At 38.0% G+C, this 20619-nt stretch overlaps 1 long non-coding RNA gene across 2 annotated transcripts in view; it reads left to right on the forward strand.

Moving 5' to 3' along the window:
- The first annotated feature begins 920 nt into the window (after positions 1–920).
- The window catches only part of LOC131823951 (uncharacterized), a 61504-nt gene continuing 41805 nt past the window's right edge, over positions 921–20619 (forward strand). For both annotated transcript variants that reach the window (XR_009350720.1, XR_009350719.1), the window contains exons 1-2: positions 921–1343; positions 1746–1797. This is a non-coding gene — a long non-coding RNA (uncharacterized LOC131823951). The remainder of the gene's footprint in view (positions 1344–1745; positions 1798–20619) is intronic.

The following is a 20619-nucleotide window of genomic DNA, read 5'->3' on the forward strand; positions in this document are numbered from 1 at the left end:
CGCCATTCCCTGCATTTCTGGCATGATTCTGTTTTGAGGCCTCTCCAACAGAACACCCCGGGAACACCCCGGGGGACCAGCTCATTATGCGACCATGCCTAGATGGCATTGCAGGTACTTAAAAAACAACCAAAGTGCATTTAACTTCGTTTCCCATGAAATGGAAAGCAATTTTTGTTAATTTTGTTAAGTTGCTCCATCAAAACTATAAGCGGAAACTTATAAATCAGCCTAGGAAGAGACCCTCCAGGCCCCTTTGAGCCGTCAGTACCATTCATCCCGGAGCCAAGTAAAGACTCTGGCTTGCACCGCCCACTTCCACGAGGTTCTTTTACGGCTTTTTTTTTTTTTTTTTTTAATCTCCAACCATTTCAGAGCTTTCCGTAAGGGCCCAGAATCAGACTTCCCCGCAGACGAGGTTGACTTAGGGCGGGTCCGCGCTCCTCTGGGGGGGGGGGGGGGGGCCCGGGCTTGCGGGGCGGGGACGAGGCTCCACGAGGAGGGCGTGTCCTAGAGCCCGACCCTGCTGTGCTCCCTGGCCCGGCAGGCACTAGCGCTTAAAAGAAACACCCGCGTACCCAATCGCGCTTCTCCAACTTTGCACGTAAGGGCACCTCTTTGCTGGTCACCACCCTGAGGGTCTCCCTCACTCCCGCAAAATTGATTTTAGAGTCACATTATTTTAAGAACGAATGTAAATACTACATCTACCTCCACAGTGTACCCTTAGTAGTTTCCCAATAAAAGTAAAGGTTCAAATTGCCCCACCTCCATGCCCGCTGCACGGCCACGCTAGCACCTCCCTCCCCATCCCGGGCTCACCCGTGGGCTGCCTAACCCGAGGAACCCGGGGGGAGGAAATCTAAAGCGTCGCTCAGCCCGAGGGGCGGGACCGGGGCGGGGCCTCCCGGCGCCCCGCCCCCTCCCTCCAGACGGCGGCGTCCCGGGGGAGGGCGAGCGCCGAGGTTCCCGAGTGGCTACGGCCGGGTCCCAGTCCTGCGGGGGCCAAAGGGAAGCCCGGCGGGCGGGGGGCCGGGACCCTGACACTCCCCTGCGGACTGACCCGGTAGACGAAAAGGTAACAGCCGCCCAGGCACCCGCCCGCCCTGGCCAGGGCCGCTTCTGCCATGCGGGCTCCCCTTGGCGTGTTGGTTCCGAAATTCGGCCGGAGCGCGTGGCTCCTTCGCCGGGACCCGGGGGGAAGCGGCCACTGCGGCGAAGCCCGCCGCCTGCTCGACGTGCTGGCACCCCCTGACGCGAGAATCGCTGCCTTCTCTCTGCGGGGGAACGTGCCTACTCGCCACGGACCCTTCCCACCCTCTTGAGTCAGCTGTGACTAAGAGGTCAGTGTGGTTTCCAAAACTAGGAGGTGGGAGAGAAAGGAGAGTCCAGATTTTCTATATTTGCCTCTGGAGAGTGCAAGAATCAGAGGTCTGGCCCCTGGGATTGATTGTAAGTGTCCCTCCAAGTATGGGGTGTGGCTTTGTGGAAAGCCGTGAGGAAGACTCTGGTCTTGTGATTGGGGTCACACAGCAGGTGAGAGAGGGGTTTTATTTTTGGTTTTGGTTTTTCCGTCGGGAGCTGGGTGAAGAAGACGTCTAGTGAGGGTCCGCGGCAGAAGCAGATCTCAGCCAATGTGGAGATAGTGCCCGCTCTTTTATTCAGCTGGACTTCCCTTAAAAAAAAAAAAAAAAAAAAAAAAAAGAATGAAATATAATTAACACACAGTGTTATATTACTTTCAGGTGCACAGCCTACGAATTCACCTGTTCTGCACATTAGTTAATGCTCATCAAGGTACGTGTACTCTTAATCCCTTTATCTATTTCACCCATACCTCCTCCTACTTCCCCTCTGGCAGCCAGGAGTTTTTCCTCTGTATTTAAGAGTCATCCTCCCTTATTATTATTATTTTTTGGTCTTGGTTTGTTTTATTTCTTAAATTCCACAAACGAGTGAAATCATACAGTATTTGTTCTTTTCTGTCTCCCTTATTTCACTTAGCATTACATCCATGTTGTTGCAAATGGCAGAATCTCATTTTTTGTGGGTATTATTCCATGGTATAGATATACCACATCTTTCTCCATTCACCCGTGGATGAACACTTTGGTTGCTTCCATTATCTTAACTATTGTAAATAATGCTGCAAAAACATAGGGATGCATATAACTTTTGGAATTAGTATTTCTGTTTTTTCCTTTGGGTAAATACCGAGTAGTGGGATTGCTGGATCATCTGGTAATTCTATTTTTAAGTTTTTGGTTTTTGAGGAACTTCCATACTGTTTTCTACAATGGCTGCCCAGTTTGCATTTCCACCAACAGTGCGCAAGGGTTGCTTTTCTTCCACATCTTTGCTGACACTTGTTTTTTCTTGTCTTTTTTTCTAGCCATTGTGGCAGGTGTGAGGTGATAGCTCAGTGTGGTTTTGATTTTCATTTCCCTGATGATGTTGAGCATCTTTTCATGTGTCTTTGACCATCTGTACATCTTCTTTGGAAAAAAAAGTCTATTCAGCTCCTCTGCCCATTTTTAAAATCAGATTTTTTTTTTTTTTTTGGTGTTGAGTTCTTTTTTGGTGTATGAGTTTATGAGTTCTTTATGTATTTTTTGGTATTGACCCTTTATCAGGTATATCATTTGCAAATATCTTCTCCCATTCAGCAGGTTGCCTTTTTGTTTTTTTGATGGTTTCCTTTGCTGTGTGAAAGCTTTTTATTTTGGTGTATTCCCAGTAGTTTGTGTTTGCTTTTGTTTCCCTTGCCCGAGAAGATACAACTAGAAAAATGTTTCTACAACTGTTAGCAAAGAAATGACTGCCTATGCCTTTTTCTAGGATTGTTATGGATTCAGGTCTCACATTTATGTCTTTAATCCATTTTTACTTAATTTTTGTGTATAGTGTAAGAAAGTGGTCCAGTTTCATTCTTTTACACATAGCTGTCCAGTTATCCCAACACAATTTGTTGAACAGACTGTCTTTTTCCTATTATATATTCTTGCCTCTTTTGTCATGGATTAATAGGCCATATAAGTGTGGATTTACTTCTGGGTTCTCTATTGTGTTCCATTGTTCTAGTGTTTATTTTTGTGCCAGTACCATACTGTTTTTATTAGGGTAGCTTTGTCATTTATTTTGAAATCTGCTATTGTGATACCTTCAGCTTTGTTCTTCCTCAGATTGCTTTGGCTATTCAGGCAGGGTCTTTTGTTGTTCCATACAAATTTTGGTATTGTTTTCTCTGGTTCTGTAAAAACTGCTATTGGTATTTTGATAGAGTTTCATTAAATTTGTAGGTTGCTTTGGGTACTGTGGGCATTTTAACAATATTTATTCCCCCAATCCGTTCATTTGTGTCATCTTCAATTTCTTCATCAATATTTTACAGTTTTGGGGGTATAAGTCTTTTACCTTGGATTGGTTGAGTTTATTCCTAGATATTTTGTTCTTTTTTGGGGAAACTATAAATGGGATTGTTTTCTTAATTTCTTTTGTGTTACTTTCTGCTGTATTCGTGTATAGAAATACAGTAGATTTTTATATATTAATTTCTGTCCTGTAACTGAAATGATCAGTTTTAGAAGTTTTTTGGTGGGGTTTTTAAGGTTTTCGATATATAGCATCATGCCATCTGCAAATAGTGAGTTTTACTTATTTCTTACCAACTTATTACCATTTATTTCTTTTTCTTGTCTGATTGCTACAGCTAGGATGTTCAATATTGTGTTGAATAAAAGTGGCAAGAGTTGACATCCTTGTCTTTTTCCTGATCTTAGAAGAAAAGCTTTCTCTTTTTCACACCAATCCCTATTCTTTAATAACAAATACAAAAAAGGTTACATACACTTACTTGATCTTGAACTTGGAGAAAATGTCAGATAAAAATGATGTGCACATTTATCTAGGCAGTCACCTAGATGTGGAATCTTTAGATTGTCCTTAACTAATGTTTGAATAGAAATTTCACTTGTAGACATCCGGATAGCACTTGGACAATGATATACCTGGTACAGGTATTTCTGAGGACACACTAACAGCAACAACAGTAACATAACATTTATTGAGCAATATTTACTGTGTGCTATGTGTGATTCTAAGTGAATTACATACACTATGTAATATGAAATGGCATTCTGAATACTTTCATCCATTAATACTTAGTTTTGACAAGCATATGAAAGAGCTGCTGTCATTAGAGCTGCTGTCATTCAGTCCCAGGAAAACTGAAATAGTTTTTCGGGTATGTAGGAGTCCCCATTCTCCAGGGGCTATGAATACAGGCTGCCAACAGCTCACAGCTATATCTTCTCTGTAGAATTCCCTGTTGATGGAAGCAGCCCTGCCAAGAAATGCCCAGGAGGTTACACCCCAAGACTCCCAGGTGTGGCCTGTGGCTAAAAGATGACAGATCCTGGGGTACCATCCCTTCTGCCTTAAAGAGGAGCCCTTTGGCCATGTCATTGGTAGCCCTTTTACCATGTGCTAGGCAGCTTCCTGTGGATCAGGCTGGGGTGGACTGCAGTTGGACCCACATCTATGCCTTGCTTTTCCCTTTTCCTTATCCTGCTTACCCTACTTACAGTTTTTACCTGAGAACTGCAAATCATTTGCAAAACAGTCGTCATCTCAGGCTCTGTTTCTGTGAAACCCAGCCTAACACAACTACTCTGCTACCCTGGGTTGTGAAATTTTCAAAGTTTTATTCTTTATTTACTAAGGATGTATTTTTCTCTGGAAAGACAGATAATCCACTGGTTTCAAACATGTATCAGATGACTTTCTCTTTTGATTAACATAATGAAATATATTATGGAAGCTTTGCTGCTAAAATAGTGCTTTATTTGGGTAAAGGAAATGATAGAATGAATGACTTCCCTGAGATGCTGTTTGAGGAATACTTTATTCTTATCAGGGATGCAGATAGCCAGAGGGGGTAATAGATCAATGTTTGTTCATTGGTTTCTTGATTGAAGAAATGGATTATGAGAAGGAAACATGTTGATAGTATTTTTAACATCTTTGTAGAAGTATAGTTGACATAATGAAAGTGTACATTCCGTAAGTTGATCCATTATATACCCATAAGCCATCATCACAGTCAAAATAAAGAAACTATCCATTAGTCCCCAAATTTCCTCAGCCCTTTTGTAATATCTCCTATCCTGCCCCCAGGCAATCACTGATTTGCTTTTGTTATAGTAATATAAGGTTGACAAAGACCTTAGAAGTCTTGCAGTTTGGGTCACTGAGTTGTTGAGCATACCGAGGCGTGAGGCATATGAAGATTTCCATGAAACTCTATGAGAGAAGTTGAAATAATTGGGAGCGGGTGCCATCTGCTCAGGGGAAAGGAAATAGATACAAAGTACAAAGCTGGACTCTGATGACAACTTTGGCATCCAAGACACATGATCCAAAGTGTGAGGCGAATGCCGATGAGGTTTGGGCAAACTTTGGGATTGGGCCAGTCTGGGGTTTTGTTACAGGGTAAAGGAGGCCTTGGGAGAGCGATCCTTGTAATGCACAACCCAAATAAAACATAAAAATAAAACTCACCACCAAAGCCTGGAATTCCAAGGATAGCCCTAGAAGGGGAAATTCCTGGTAGGTGGGGCAGGTGATTTTTGTCCTTCAAGTCCTTCATCCTCTTGGTTCATCCTCTTGGTTTTCTTCTCTGTCACTCCTGACTGTGGGAGACATGCTTTCCCACTGTAACCCTTCAGCCCAGTGTGCTACCTTGTGGTGTAGTTAAATGTGGTTAGAATATTCAGAGGCCCTGCTGAAGACTCTGGCAAAAGCAACAGAGAGAGAACAAAATAAGAGCAATTATTTTAGATTGATGATAGTGTCCATTTCCCCATATCCTTGAAACACTGAATATTGACACTGTAAAAACAAAATTAAAAACAAAAACAACACAGTTTTCTGAAGGAGATATCATTACTCTCCATCACCTTTATATTAGAAAAAAAATAAGATATTGCAGATTTTGGCTACATAGTTTTGTTGTCTTTGCTTTATACTCCTGCTCTGCTTCTACACCGTCTCCCTAGAAATCTCCATCGGTTCTTTGAGATCCAAGCCAGGCCCCGTTCTTTCTTTCTCCTCTCATTTTTTTGCTACTTTGTGGAGGATTCTTAGGGCAGAACAACTGATACTTAACTTCATCTGGCCCTTGACCTCATGGTCTAGATCCTTTCTGCCCAATAGAAATATAATACAATCCACACATGGGAGCCACTTAAATTTGCATTTTCTAATAGACACACTTAAAACGGGAGAAAAGAAGTAGGTGAAATTATTTTTAATAATGTATTTTCAGCCCCGTATCTCCAAAATGCGATCCTTTCAACAGGTAATCTATATACAAATTATTGATGATATATTTTACATTCTGTTATACTAAGTCTTTGAAATCCAATGGGTGTTCTACATTTATAGCACACCTCAATTTGGACCAGCCCGATTTACATTCTGGACAGTGCCAATCTAGATATAGCATCATGGCCTGCATCCAAAATTAATTAGGTGTTCTGGGGAATAGAGGAGGAAGATGAGTTTTATTTTGGACGCACTGAGTTTGGGGTAAGCATTCCTGTGAACCTTAACAGTAGGCTTTGGGAAGTGCAGTTCTAGAGCAGCAAGACAGAGAGCATTTTCCAACTTCATTTTTCAGAGCAACATGTAACACCTTCACAGTAAGTTACCCATTTCACCTTGTTTTTTTGAATCCATACTTTAGAGTTCTTTCCCAGAACCCAACTTGCACATGAACCTGTGTATCTTCTATTCCAGTCAATTTATCTCCATGGTAGATTGTTTTCTTACATGTTTACTCTAACTTATATATTTTTTCCTACATATTTTTATTGTCTCCCCTTTGGGTACATTGAAGAGAGTTGAGCAAAAGAGTGGGCAGTTTTACTTGAACATAAAGAATCATTCCACTAATGAACTAGTGTTCCGCATGAGCAATCATTCTAAATATAATTTGCTTAGTATTTTTTTATCTGCACTTTAATAACTAGTTTTAAGAGTAGCCAAAATCTGCAATATCTTATTTTTTTTCGAATATAAAGGTGATGGAGAGTAATGATATCTTCTTCAGAAAACTGTGTTGTTTTTGTTTTTAATTTTGTTTTTACAGTGTCAATATTCAGTGTTTCAAGGATATGGGGAAATGGACACTATCATCCATTGTTGGTGGGAATGTAAATTTCTCCAGGGATCATGGAAGGCAATTTGACAATGTATTTTCAAATTTGAAATGTGCATACCTTTGTATCTGAAACTCTAGTTTTAGAAATTTACTCCAGAGAGTAATTGGATAAGTGCACAAATTTGTTTGTGCAGGAATGTTGATCCTATTATAGTTAATAATCTTAATTTTTATTTATTTATTTATTTATAAAGATTTATTTATTTATTTATTTGACAGAGAGAGATCACAAGTAGGCAGAGAGGCAGGCAGAGAGAGAGAGAGAGAGAGGAGGAAACAGGCTCCCTGCTGAGCAGAGAGCCCGATGCGGGACTCGATTCCAGGACCCTGAGATCACGACCCGAGCCAAAGGCAGCGGCCTAACCCACTGAGCCACCCAGGCACCCCTAGTTAATAATTTTTAAAGGAAACAACTTATTTCAACAACTATTTGGTGCCTGCCTATGCTAGGCATTGTAGTAGGTATGGGGCTATAAGAATTAATCAGATATAGTTGGTCCCTGTCTTCATGTAGTTTATGGTATAGGAAAGAAGGCAGCCAATTAAACGTTCATTAGCATTAGCATTGCAGAGCTAATGGTATAGAAACTGTGGCTGAAGTGCATGCAAAGGGAGCTAAACACAGACTTGATGAGGCGGTGAATAATGGTAAGTAGAATTTTGCTAGATTTCCGCTTTAAATGTAAGTATATTACTTAGACAATCAGAAAGAAGTGTAGATTTTTAAAAATTTGAAATAAAATGTAATAATACAAGCTGGGTATAGGAAATTTGGCAGTTACAGTAAGATTATAAAGAAGAAAATAAAAATGACTGAAAGTTCTATCTTCAAGATGACAGATGGTCAGTTGTAACAATTTGGTATATTTTCCGCCATTCTTTATATTCATATTAATGTACTAGCTCTTTTCACAATGATACATGTTTCATAGCTCTGTTTGAAATTTTAGTATATTTAATATTAAAAATAATTTGAGCTTACTACTTATATATCACAGAGTGATATCACAGAGTGAAATTTATTTCTGAATATTACAGTTTATTATGCTTTCAGAGCTAAATTCCTTTGTGTATTTGGGGGAATATATTGACATCAAATAAAACAATTCACTTTTCTTTGTTTTTTAAAAAAATTTGGTGCAATTAAATTATTACATGTTAATCATATCAGTAATTTTTTTCTGGTTTCTGGTATTCATTTGAGATTACAGGGTTAAACTGGTTAAAAGTTCATTTTTCATGGGCTCATGTGAATAATATTATGAGATCATTAGAACAGTGCTAGCCAAGATGGGAGTGTTAATTTGCTTCACATTGTACAATGTAGTTCCTAATGTCGGCAGGAGGCATAGTGGAGCAAATTTCCTTGACTTTGGTAGACTGTGGTGCTGCTGTCACGAATTCCTTTTTTAAAAATAACTGCTAAAAACCAGGAGAATTAAGCCAGCAAATTCTATATGTCATTCATAGTATGTTAAATAACCAGGAGAGTTTCCTCCTTATATAGGAAGCCTAAAAATGTAAACTGCTTTTCTGAGTTAATACATGCAAAATGCTTGGAATAAGTCTTGAAACATACTAAGTGCTTAATAAATTACTATTATAATTACTACTACTATTAATAAGAGCAAACAAGCTATCAGAATAAGTCTAGGAGTATTTTAGATCTATATTCAGATTCTCATCATTGGGTATGGGACGTGAAGAGCAAATTGATATCAAGATGTTGCAAGGCAGTCATACTGTTTCATGTTAATGCCTAAGACCTGGAATAAAATGTTAAAGAAACATATTCTGTTGGGATAAATGAACTCAACTGAACTGAGTTGCATTTCACCTTATAGCATTATAATTAGTTTGTAACACTATTTTGAAATTGAATTCCCTAGGCCAAAAGTACTATTGATGCTCTTGAATAGGTTCATGGAGTCTTTTTGGTGACTGTGATCCTTATTTAACTGAGTTGACATGAGATTCAACTACCTTCAGAGGGTGACTCATATCCATAATTCAAGTAGCTTTTCATCATCTAAGCAATTCTCAATTTGCTATAATGATTTTACTATCTTTGTTATAATCAAATGTGTCTATGTATAATATCAGTGAATTCCATACTTGGTACTTCAGTTCTTTTAAGTAAATTTGCTTTTAAAGGTTATTTCAACAACGTTTATGTGTAAAGTTAAAATTACATAAACATAACATGTTCCCTAGACTATAGATCCTGCCCAAATTTTTGGAAGAAATTGTGTCTATGGGGCCAGGTAGAATGCATTCAATGTAAATACACTTTGTTTTACTGAGAAAAGATTTTTAAAAAGCTGAAAACACTGTTCATTCAACTTAAAGAAACAAAGGAAAATCTCAGAGAGGTGAAGAAATAGATTTTTTCCCCGGTATATGATTATTCCAATGTGTGAATAGATTATTCTAATGTTATCCATTATGCTTTTCTATCATTTTAAGCAAATGCAGGTTAACACTATAAAAACATAATGCCAAATTATTTTTCTTATATTTTTACTCTTCTAATCCTTGTCTTAGTTTTAGGGTCATGCCAAACAAAATGGAATTAAATAAAGAGGATTGGAATATTTATATTTTGTTTTGGTTTGATGAAGTTGTTCTTTTCTTTCATTTATTTTATCCTTTGATTAAAGAAATATTTATCATTAGGGTGCTACTGTGTATTACATTTGAGGCCTGTATTTGAAATAATTGATTTTGAGTATAAATAAATTTATTTAAGTCTATTAAAATGTTTTCTGTAATTTTAATTTACTAATCTTTGAACAAACTTTAGTGATCTGTTACATATATATGGATTTCTGCTTCTAAGAGATTAGGTGGACCTTCTCTGCTTCTATTAAAATTTTAATATACTTAGGTAAATTGGATTTACATTTGTCATTTTTTAGCCTTTAGAGGATGTTTTGTAAACCAGCTATAAAGTAAAAAGAGGTATTGATTTTTAGACATTTTAAGATATGAAGCATTTCAGAGTATCCTAAAAAATAAAGTGCTGTATTATAAGTATTCATCATCTTTGGCACCAGACGGTTCTAAAAGTCAATATTTTCTGTGCTTGTCAAATTAGCTTGAATCCACCTATGCCATTTTAGCCTGGGAAGATCTAACCCTAGTAAATATCATATCCATGGAAGCTCTTGTTACTAAGAGCTGAAATTCTCGTGTGGATACAGATCGTCCTTAACAGTGAATTTATAACTTGGAAAAAGTAGTATAAACAAACATGATGGAAGTTAAATTTATCTTTCTCATGGAACCTCTTTTAAGTGGAGAAATATGTTCCTGAAGGTATAAAAATAGGCTCTATATTTACTCCACTCGTTATGAATCATAGACATACTATGAAGTATATAGTTCCTTGAATATGCATAAGGCAGTCAGGATGGCATTAAATTACCGAGCACTTGTAATGTACTGGCAGACATCACCAGAAAAGGTTTTCTAGGGTAGGAGGAAGTGCTGGGGGGATGAGAATTCTGATGGTGGGTGGCTTGTAGGGTCAAGCGCTGGGGGCAGTGTATCTTATGAACTAAGTAGCCCACTAGCTCCTCATCATTGCCGCCCATGAACCCCCTGTGGGCTTTTTTTGTTTGTTTGTTTTGTTTTTTTAGCCTACTAACAAATTTATTTATTAATACTTAATTTATCTCTCTGCTTTTCCAAATCAAAAATATATCTTACTGTCAATCAGCACTTTGGTTCATGCCAAGTTGCCATGATTCCAGCCAAAGCAAATAAGAGTAATAATATTCTGGGCAGCTTTATTACAGGGCATTTGTGATCTCATTAGATTGTTGGAAATATTCAAAGTTAAAAAATCCCTGCTCACCCCTAGACCCTTTTTAATTCTTTAACTAGCTCTAGAAGTGACGCCTTGGAAATCCCTGTTCTGGCTGTTGTCAGCAAGATACTGGTAGGGTTGAGTAGTTTGTACAGAATCAGATGGGAGTAATTCAGGGAATAAAAGAATTGTAAACCAGAGAATACCCTCTCTACTTTGTCCTAAAGGTAGATGTATACCTGAATGCCACGTTCATTTTAGGTAAAAATGCACTTCTTACCCAAGGTTCCCCTTGGGTAAGAAAGCCCCAAGGCGAACATAACTACATTCCTTGTGCTTTAACCACCTTTCTACGAAGTACCGGCTACCAGCTTCTGTTTGCTTCATCACCCCTCAGTGGGATGCCCCATCCACCCATCCAGCCGCCAGTGCTGATCTACATCCGTGTTGCAGCGGCCAGGAGGAGAAATGGGTTGATTGTCTGTAGTGTACTCGGGTCTGCAGCTGGGTGCATTGCGATAGGGCCACTTCACAGAGCAACCTTCAGATAGCTACCCCAGCCCGACGCCGGGGAGATTTCAGTTTGGGCAACTTGCACATGCAAATTGCACAGGTGAATAGGAATAACGGGTTACTGGTGGTATGTTTTTATTTTTGGTTTGAGTCACCTGGAAGTGAGACCCACTAATTCCGAGTTACTGAGTGTAAGCCCTGAGTTTACCTGAAATTAAAAAAATAAAAAATTAAACTTTTTATTTTGATAGTTTTAGATTTATAGAAGAGTTTTAAAGATAGTACTGACAGTTCCTATATACTCTGTACCCAGCTTCTCCTATGTAGTCATGCTACAGTGATCAAAACTAAGAGGGGCTCCTGGGTGGCTCATTTGTTAAGCATCTGCCTTCAGCTCAGGTCATGAACCCAGGGTCCTGGGATCGAGCCCCTCATCAGGCTCCATCCCAGGGTCCTGGGATCAAGCCCTGAATGGCCCCTCCATCCCAGGGTCCCAGGGTCGAGCCCCGTCCCATCCCAGGGTCTTGGGATCAGGCCCCGAATCAGGCTCCCTGCTCCGTGGGAAGCCTGCTTCTCCCTCTCCCACTCCGCCTGCTTATGTTCCCTCTCTCACTGTCTCTGTCTCTGCCAAATAAATAAATAAAAGCTTAAAAACAAAAACCCAAGAAATTGAGATTAGTTCAACAAACACAATTAACTGCAGACTAACGGTTTCCCTGGTATTTCCACTAAATGACTTTTTTTCTCTCCTGTTCCACAGTTCAGGTTTAGTTGTCATGTCTCCTTAGTCTCCTTTAATCTGTGACAGCTTCTCAGGTCTTTTGGCTTTAATTACTTTTGAAGAGTATTGGTTAGATGTTTTGTAGTATGTTCATCAGGTTGGGTTTGCCTTTTTTTCCACATGATAAGACTGAGGTTGTGGATTTGGGGTACAATGAGATCAATAGATCTTAACCTTGATCACTTGGCTTAGGTTGTGTGCTAGGTCTCTCTGCTGTGAAGTTACAAGTTTCCTCTTTCCATACTCTGTTCTTTGGAACTAAGTTACTAAGTCTAGACCATTAGAGTTTATAAGTCCAGTCTAGGGGATCTGAGATCCATCTCCTGGAAGGAGTATTTAAGAAATTGAAGACATATGTTGAAAACACCACAGTTATTAATAAATATTAGATGAGAGATATTATGAGCCACTGTGGATACCCTGTTCCTCTTTAAAGTTTCACTCACAAATTTTAGCATTCATCAGTGGATGTTGCCTGAAGCAATTATTACTTTGGTATTGTGAAAACAAATAATGGAAACCTTATTAAAGATGGAGTCCAGAAATCCTGCAGGGGAAGTTCTCACAACCCTAAACAGGAGGAAACTTACTTTACATACCTCAGTATGAAGAAGGAAGAATTTCACCTTATTCAGCAATGGGCCAGCCATTGGGAAACTGCCGCACTCCTCCAATGAGAAGCTGTTACCACCCTGAATTCTTTGAAACAGAGCCTCTCAGCGTCTTTCTTTCCTCCTTAAAAGCAAACCCCTCTCTTCTGTTTTCTGGTCTTGCCTTTGATTCTCCATAATTTGTTTGTCCTGCATTATAATTCTCTGTAACTTTTGAATAAGCTTAATTTTGCTGATAAAATGGCTTGTTTTTTGTTTATTTGAAAGCCAGTAGTACTCTAATGATGATGTTCTATTTTCCTCTTTGTTCCTGTAATTATAGTTCTTCTGTAGGAAGAATTGCCTCTTTTCATTTGTTCATTCATTTGTGTATTTATATCAATATGGTCTCATGGATATTTATTGACTTAGGGGTGTTTATTTTATTTACTTCATTGTTTATTGTATTGCTTAAATGATCCCAGCTCTGGCCATCAGAAGCTCTTAAGAGTTGGTTCCTGTGTCAATTCGAGGAACCATATCTTTTTTCTTCTCTCATTTTCTTTTTATGCACTTACTTTCTGGCGCTATAAGATACTCCTCCTGGCTCTTATCTTGTATTTTTTGTGTCCTAGCCCAAGAATCAGTATTTTTTGAAGAATTGTGGATCCTCTGATTGGAGAATGGTATTTAGAAACCTAAATCTGGCCTCTTGGTGTTCTTGTTGCTACTAGAGAGTCATTGTTTCTAGACCCCTTCAGTGTGTAGAGCTAGCAAATGTTTGTATGTGTACTAACCCATGTATCTATCTCTTTATATCTTTATCTGTATATATATATTAAAATAAACATTTGTTCACACTGGTATCTTTAACTTCATCCTGTTACTACAGGGTTTGTTCTGGCATTCCCTTTTGCTTGTTTGTAATTTCTTTGTTTCACAGATTCTTTGTTTCACAAACCTGGCAGTCATTATCTACAATATATTTACTTATTTATTCAACTCTAGTATGTGTGGAAAATAGTTTCATAATTGCTGAATTGAACCTATGTGAGATACATACTTACCAACTAGAGTCCAATATTTTGTCTTTAGACTTCTGTCTTTAGCCTGATAGTATCAAAACTCTATTATACAAAGTTATTTATCCATGAAATCATGGATCAGCTGGTGAGTGGATAAACTGATACCTCTATACGACTAGGCAATAAATAAATAAATAAACTGAATTTATAAATAATTTATATTGAATTTATAAATAAATTTATAAATATATTTATATTATAAATTTTTATAAATTTATATATTTATAAAAAATATCCACATTATAAATTTATATTGAATTCATAAATAAATAAATATACTGAATAAATAAATAAATTTATTAAAATAAATAAATAAATAAAATGAACTGTTGATTCACATGAGACAAGCAGATCTTTAATGCATTTTGCTAAGTCAGTCAGAGAAAGCAATGTATTTTGTGATTCTATTTACATGATATTGTGGAAGGCAAAACCATAGGGAAAGAAAACAAATCAGCAGTTGACAGAATTCGGAGTTGGAGAATGGATTAGCCAAGGAGTGGAATTGCTGGGTCATACCATAATTCTGTTGTTTTTTGAGTAATTGCCAAGCTGTTTTCTACGCAGCTGCACTTTTTTGCACTCCTACCAGCATGGCCAGGGTCCCAGTTTTTCACTTTCTTCACATCCTTACCAACACTGGTTTTACTTTCCTTTCTTTTTTAAATTATAGCCATCCTAGGAAGTATGATATACTAACTCATTGTGGTTTTGATTTGCATTTCCCAAGTGTCTAAAAATGTTAAGCATCTTTTTGTGTACTTATTGGTCATTTGCATATCTTCTTTGGAGAAATACCCATTCAAATCATTTACTTATTTTTGAATTAGCTTGTTTGTCTTTTTTGTTACTGAGTTATAGGAATTCTTTATGTATTCTGGATATTAAACCCTGTCAGATATATGATTTGCAAACATTTTTTCCCATTCTATGTGTTGTCGTTTCATTTTCTTGATAATGTCCTTTAATACAAAAGAATTTTAATTTTGATGAAGCCCAATTTATTTATTTTTTTGCTGCTTGTGCTTTTGGTGTTCTATCTAATAATCTATTACCACACCCAAGGTTTACCCCTATGTTTTCTGTTTTAATAGTGCTTAGGTCTTATATTTAGGTCATTGATCCATTTTGAGCTAACCTTTGTATATGGTATGAGGTGGTATGAGCATGTCTTTCTTTATTAGACCTTTTAAAAATGTAAACATTTTAAAGATTTAGTAGTCACATTATAGTTTTTTCTTAAAGATAGAAGACAGATGCAGTTTTTTAAAAAAGATTTTTATTTATTTATTTGACAGAGCAAGAGAGGACAAGCAGGCAGAGCAGCAGAGGGTGAGGGAGAAGAAGACTCCCCACTGAACAGGGAGCCTGATGTGGGGCTCGATCCCAGGACCCTGGGATCATGACCTGAGCCGAAGGCAGTTGCTTAACCAACTGAGCCACCCGGGCACCCCATACAGATGCAATATTAATGCATAGTTTATTTTTATTTTTTAAAGATTTTATTTATTTATTTGACAGATTACAAGTAGGCAGAGAGGCAGGCAGAGAGAGAGAGGCGGGGAAGCAGGCTCCCCGCTGAGCAGAGAGCCCAATGTGGGGCTCGATCCCAGGACCCTGAGACCAAGACTTGAGCTGAAGGCAGAGGCTCTAACCCACTGAGCCACCCAGGCGCCCCATTAATGCATATTTTAAAACAAATATTTTGGAAAAGGGGGAAAAAGGCAGGTTTGAATTTCTCACTGTTAATATCTTCTAATGAAAAACTCCCAGGCATCATTAGATTTAATTTTTTCTGGCTTATGGTTTGTCCTGATTACTTTGCTGAGCAAATTAGGTTTTGACGTGTTCCTTACCAGTTTCATCAGAGAGGTGGGGGCCTAATACCATGGAACTTCATGAATGTTTGTGAAGACCATCTCCTTACCATGAATGTCTCCTTCTCCTTCCCTTCTATAAGAGAGGTTTTGCTCTATGAAGATCATCCCAATTTCTCATGAACCCAGATAAGGAAGATTCTTTTTTAAAGATTTATTTATTTATTATTTTAGAGGAGGGAGCCGGGGAGAGAGAGAGAGAGAGAGAGAATCCTAGACTCCACATTGAACTTGAGGCCCAATATGGGGTTCAATCCCACAACCCTGAGATCATGACTTAAGTCAAAATCAAGAGTCAGAATGAGTCACCAGATGCCCCCCAAATAAGAGAGATTATAACTGCCAACATCTACCATATAAAAAATGGCTTAACTTTGGAGAACATGTAAAAGCTACTCTGGTTTTGGTTATCAGAAACTTTGACGGGATCTGAGCTAATATAAAGCTTCATAATCATTTTTTTAGCCCTTCTCTAAGCTGTTATTTATCTATTTTCTTTCTTTCTTTCTTTCTTTTTTTTTTTAAAGATCCAACCATATCTAAAGAAGAATAGGTCATTTCATAGTTTGCAAAATGAAGTACAGCTCCAACTTTGGCAGACAAACGGTCTATCAAGAGTAAGTGACACAAAAATGTTCTACCTAGGTCTTAGCAATCCCTTAATGGGGTTGCTACCCTTATGCTCTTATTTATACTCTTAATGGTATGTAGAGCTTAACAAAACTTCAAATACAAAAGGCATGTTACAAATTCAGTATTGGCCAAAAGAAATATGTAGTGGTTTGGGGTTTGTGCTTAGAACTCTGTAATGTAATGATGAATTTTCAAACTAATCTAAAGGAGACTGAAACTGAAAATAGGATAAAGAACAAAGATTATTATAAGCAAAATAACAAAACAATAAAAAATGACTGGACCACTAGAACAGTCTATTTATTGATCTAGATAAGAAAAACCTTATGAAATACCTTAAATTTTGTCATAAAAATCTGAAGTTGACATTTACAATTTGAGGTGGTGCACAATCTTTTGAATATCACTACATTTTAAATTGATTACATTTTTATAGTCCCCTATAATGTAAATTCCATCGTCTCAATGAGAAATATAAAACCAAAACAAAAGGGGGTGCCTGAGTGGCTCAGTTGGTTAAGCAGCTGCCTTCAGCTCAGATCAAGATTCTGGGTCCTGGGATCGAGCCCCACATCGGGCTCCTGGCTCAGACGAGAGTCTGCTTCTTTCTCTCGCTCTGCCTGCTGCTCTGCTTACTTGTGTTCTCTCTCTCTGTTAAATAAATAAATAAAACCTTTAAAACAAAACAAAGTAAAAACCTACCTTTTGCAGCCCCTTCCCTGACCTTTCTTTTAGGGTAAAGATACATGATACAGATTCTAACAGATAAATTTTCATGAAATTAATATATGTAGGGGAAAAGGTAGGACATGGGACATCCATTTTGGTGCTGTAGGAATTGGCAAAAACCACATGATTCTTTGTTCAAGATGTGGTGGCTCCAATTTCCTTACTGGTGGGAACAGTATGGTTCTGGGGTCTGTTCAGCATCTTGACCAAGTTGTTCCTGGATGTTTGTCTTAGAAACTATTTCACTAAACTTTCCAAAGATTCTGTAAACTATCTAACACCTGTAGTAAATCCTTTCTCTCTTGAACCAATCAGAGTGGATTCTGTTGTCTGCAACCCAGAACTCTGTTTAATATAAGATCCATTGTGTATGTGAGTATTTCTTGGAAAAATTTAAATGATGTTGCAGTAACAGAAAGTCTCATTTTATAAATCATGAATATTTAGAAATTTTTATGGAAAGTTTCTTTCATTAAGCACAAATTGATTCAATGAAGATTGATATTAATATTTATTCAGATTTACCCTTTTAAATGGAGAATAAAACAAAATTAATGTGTCTATAATTAGTTTGTGAGATTCATAGATTCTTCTTAGAGTGCGATAGACAATATACATATATGGCCATATGTATACATTTATAAACATTTTGATTTTTAAAAAAAAAGATTATTTATTTATTTGATAGATAGAGATCACAAGTAGGCAGAGAGACAGGCAGAGAGAGAGGAAGGGAAGCAGGCTCTCTGCCAAGCAGAAAGCCTGATGTGGGGCCTGATCCCACGACCCTGGGATCATGACCTGAGCGGAAGGCAGAGGCTTTAATCCACTGAGCCACCCAGGCGCCCCAACATTTTGATTTCTGATTGTAAAGGTATTACATCTTTCTTTTTGTATTCCTAACAAAAATACTCTAATTTTTGTATTTGTTGACTTAGAACAATTGTATGAATAGGCTTAACAAGAAAGAAATTCTTAAGAAAGATGATGATTTCAATAAAACTGTAAATATTTACAAATGCTTTAAGTATGTGCTCCGGAAGTATAAAATTAAATGTTTTAGCATGAGAAATCCTTTTTAGTATTGGCATTCCTTCACATCACTCAAGCAGGCTACTGAGGAATCATTCTGGAGTTACTTTATAATACAAAGGTAGAGTACAGGCCCCTGTGAATATTTTATAGTTTATTGTATGGGTGGGTATTCTTAAATTTTAATGCCGCAAAAGAAATAGGTAGCCCCGGAATCCTTGTGTCAATGAGATAGAGAGGAGGCTGGTGATCCAATTAGTATAATGGGCATCTGGCAGCCAAATGATGCATTTCAAAACCTGGCTGAGAATGACTGGCCCTCATCCACCCTTTTGCAGTGTAAAGGGGAGAAGACAGGATGTGGATCCTCCTGCTCTTTCTGTGCTACTTTAAAGGCAACTGTGTCTTGAAAACCAGATTTTTTCTATTATACCACTTGTCATCCATATACTACTTCTCCATTCCACGGACTTCTCTTTCCTTTTCCATGCCATACTTCTTCTTGGCTTCACTTTCATGATTCCATGGTGGTCCTGTCGACCGTTCTATTATTAGTTCATAGAAACCAGCCATTCTCTTGAGGATATTTTGGTGATGGGGCAATTACTTCAGCAAGTTTTAATCATTTTTCCAGTCTTCAGATTCAAGTAGTGGTTTTTCAGGTTGTTACCTGTTAACATAAACAATAGAAAGAAACACTAGAATAAACAATAGAATAGAAAGGAGTCTTCACATTTTAAGCTTGTGATTTTCTTTCCAAAGACTGTGAAAAATGTAGCATGGCAAAATTTCCTCCTTATTCTTCCCTTGGAACTAGGATCATAATTCTTTAAATAAATTTTGAACCTTATTTAAAATTTTGCCCTGTATGTTGGATACAGTCAAATATGTGCCTCTTGTGCTCCTGTGTGTCTTGCTGTATGTGCCAAAATCCCAAGGCTTTGGCTGTTCTTACACCTGGGCCTCATCTCTGGATTGATTGTACATTACAGTTCTTTATTACACCTGATCTTCTCCCAGACCTACAGGCTTGCTTACTGCTGGTCATACAAGCAGCAGATTCCTTAAGCTTAAGTTCTCCCTTGTGACCCACCGCTCTACATACACAGGCTCCATTGGGCCCCTCATGTTGTCCTGTGGGACTTGGGCACTGGTACAACCATAATGCTACTCCCATGATTCCCTTTGCTGCAACTAATAATGTCCTTTGTCTCTGACTCAAGAGTCTCGTATCTTCTGTCAGCATCCAGGAAACTATGGCAGGCTTACTTAGTTTGAATAGTTATTCTGATGGGAGCTTTCCCGCTTTTAACTCTGCTTCTCAGCATCAGGATTATTGAAGTAGGGCAAAATCCTAATACTTTATTTATAAAATATCTTTCTCATGAGCAATTAAAATCACTGTCATATATTATATTTTCCCCTAAAACATTTTATGAAGTATGTAGGTATAAGTTAATCCTGTTTTATAAATGACGAAGAGATAGAGATTAAGTGATTTTCTAAGATCACTTAATTAATTCATAACACATCAAATGCTAGGCCTTCTCACTGTTCACTCGGGGCTGGGGATGTTTGCTATATATAATACTGCCATCTTCCTTCTCACTAACATTCTTTGTAATGATACCTATCTAATTTAGAACATAGAATTTATAACTGGTATTCTTCAAGGAAGGAAGAAATCTTGGTAGTATAAAATTACTAACTGAAAATTGAAAATTATTTAGATTTTCTAATATTTCATAAAACATATTCTGTTCCATCATTCACAGACATTACTCATATAAAAAAAACTAAATAAATAATGTTTGCTCTTAGCCTCAAATCCAGTGTTTCTTGCAGTGTAGTCCTCATCAAAATAATCTGGAGAGCCTTTTAAGAACATAGGTTGTACCCCAGACCTACCACATTAGAATTTCTAGACTATAAAGGAATCTTTTTTTTTTTTTTTTTAAAGATTTTATTTATTTATTTGACAGAGGGAAATCACAGTAGGCAGAGAGGCAGGCAGAAAGAGAGGAAGGGAAGCAGGCCCCCTGCTGAGCAGAGAGCCCGATGTGGGACTCGATCCCAGGACCCTGGAATCATGACCTGAGCCGAAGGCAGCGGCTTAACCCACTGAGCCACCCAGGCGTCCCAAGACTATAAAGGAATCTTGAGTATCATTTTTTTTTTTTAAGATTTTTGTTTTTATTTATTTATTTATTTATTGGTCAGAGAGAGAGAGAGAGAGAGAGTACACAAGCAGGCAGAGCAGCAGGCAGAGTAGAGAGAGAAGCAGGCTCCCTGCTGAGCAAGGAGCCCAATGCGGGGCTCCATCCCAGGGCCCTGGGATCCTGACCT

Source organism: Mustela lutreola, chromosome 1, assembly GCF_030435805.1.
Source record: "Mustela lutreola isolate mMusLut2 chromosome 1, mMusLut2.pri, whole genome shotgun sequence".
In the NCBI taxonomy this organism is placed as follows: domain Eukaryota; kingdom Metazoa; phylum Chordata; class Mammalia; order Carnivora; family Mustelidae; genus Mustela; species Mustela lutreola.